A 2,476-nucleotide genomic window follows, 5' to 3' on the forward strand; every position below is an offset into this window, starting at 1 on the left:
CATCGAACACGAGAAAGATGAGCCACGCGCTTGGAATGGGGAGCTGCTCCGCCCCTTTTACACTTAAGTTTTCAGACTGTTGAGATGTAATAAGAAATACCTTCTAGTTTGATTGTTAAAGACACAGTTTTTTGCAATCTCATAAATGATTGTTGTTCCTTTTTTATTCTCTAAATCTCCCAGCGGGTGGCTTAGCTGTGAATGCGTTTCGCCTAAGTTTGAAAAATCCTACCGAGTAGTGAGCAAGCCTCTCACTCGGGGGCTTAGCTGCGAATCCGTTTCGCCTAAGTTTGAAAAATCCTACCGAGTGGTGAGCAAGCCTCTCACTCGGAGACTTAGCTACGAATCCGTTTCGCCTAAGTTTGAACAATCCTACCGAGTGGTGAGCAAGCCTCTCACTCGGGGGCTTAGCGGCAGTCCAGTACTCGCCTAAGTTTGAAAAATCCTACCAAGTGGTGAGCAAGCCTCTCACTCGGGGGCTTAGCTGCAGTCAAGTACTCGCCTAAGTTTGAAAAATCCTACCGAGTGGTGAGCAAGCCTCTCACTTGGGGGCTTAGCTGCAGTCCACTACTCGCCTAAGTTTAAAAAAATCCTACCGAGTGGTGAGCAACCCTCACACTCGGGGGCTTAGCTGCAGTCCAGTACTCGCCTAAGTTTAAAAAAATCCTACCGAGTGGTGAGCAACCCTCACACTCGGAGGCTTAGCTGCAGTTCCGTACTCGCCTAAGTTCAAAAAATCCTACCGAGTGGTGAACAACCCTCACACTCGGGGGCTTAGCTGCAGTTCCGTACTCGCCTAAGTTCAAAAAATCCTACCGAGTGGTGAGCAACCCTCACACTCGGGGGCTTAGCTGCAGTCCAGCACCCGCCTAAGTTTAAAAAATCCTACCGAGTGGTGAGCAACCCTCACACTCGGAGGCTTAGCTGCAGTTCCGTACTCGCCTAAGTTCAAAAAATCGTACCGAGTGGTGAGCAACCCTCACACTCAGAGGCTTAGTTGCACACTAGCACTCGCCTAAGTTTGAAACACACCCCTATCCACAAGGACGACGAGGTGCAGGTCGACTGCAACCTTCCCTTCGGAGCTACACCACAAATACAACGTGTGCTCCATCCTCATCCGCAAGGACGACGAGGTGCAGGTCGACTGCAACCTTCCCTTCGGAGCTACGCCACAAATACAACGTGCGCTCCATCCTCATCCGCAAGGACGACAAGGTGCAGGTCGACTGCAACCTTTCCTTCGGAGCTATGCCACAAATACAATGTGCGCTCCATCCCTATCTGCAAGGACGACGAGGTGCAGGTCGACTGGAACCTCCTCCTCAGAGCTGCATCTCAAGTACAAAGATTATTCCGAGTGAAGAACAAGTTCCAGTCAAAGGCAAACACGAGCATATTCAGAGATAAACCAAGTTCAGATAAATCCTAAGGTTCCGGACCACGGATTAAAGTACTCGGGCATCCAGCCCGAAGGAGTTTAACGGTTACAAAATCACTCGGCATTCCGAGGCAAATTTAAGGTGAGGCCTAATAGTTTGTTCACTCCACAGGAGGAGGGCTAGCAGGCTCGACAAACTCGTCCAGGTCGATTCCATCAGCAATCCGAGTGGCAGCAGCAATAAAGCTTTTCCATGAAAGACTGGAAGTCGTGCTTCTTGGTATTAGCAACCTTGATCGTCGCCAGCTTCTCCTCTCGCTCTTCCTTGCAGTGGACACGAACCAAGGACAGAGCCACATCAGCACCGCACCGAGCCGAAGACTTCTTCCATTCTTGCACTCGACCGGGGATCTCGTTAAGTCGAGTCATCAGAGACTCGAGGTCATTCTGGAGCGTCGCCCTTGGCCAGAGTGCTGTGTCGATCCGCGACATTGCGACTTTCAGTCGAGCAAGATAGTTGACAACGCCAGCAACGCGAGATTCCAGTCGGAGTACGTTCATGGCAGCTTCGTCCTTCACTGGAGAGAGGATGGGGTCCAGGCTTGTCTCAACTCGCCCAGTATCTTCCTCGAAGTTCCGGCAAAATTCTGCACGCACAATTCAAAGACGAGTCAGTGGTGGTATGACGAGTCGACGGTGACAAGTCAGTCGAGAAAAAGGAAGCACCTTCAAGCATGATGAACAACTTCTTGGCAAGGCCTCCCAGAAACTCCTCCAGATCGTTCCGCTTGTGAGCAATGCCTTCCATCTTTTCAGTCAGGTTCTTCTTGTCCTTCTTCAGACGAGTCGCCTCCTTGTTGGCCTCATCAAGAGAAGTTTTCAGCTTAGCATTCTCTTCCTCCAGCTTGCCGACTGAAGCCAGCTTCTGTTCAGCAAGGGCAGTTTTCTCTTCAGCTGTCTTCTATGCGGCTGCAAGGTCTTGATCCTTCTTGGCCAGAGCTTGGTTCAGAGTTTCTGGAAGAAAAAACACTCATTTCAGAAAAGGCAAATAACATCCAGATTCAGAAGCAAATCAGTCGACAAGTTTCTTCTTAC

The sequence above is a fragment of the Aegilops tauschii genome, chromosome 1 (assembly GCF_002575655.3).
Source record: "Aegilops tauschii subsp. strangulata cultivar AL8/78 chromosome 1, Aet v6.0, whole genome shotgun sequence".
Classification (NCBI taxonomy): domain Eukaryota; kingdom Viridiplantae; phylum Streptophyta; class Magnoliopsida; order Poales; family Poaceae; genus Aegilops; species Aegilops tauschii.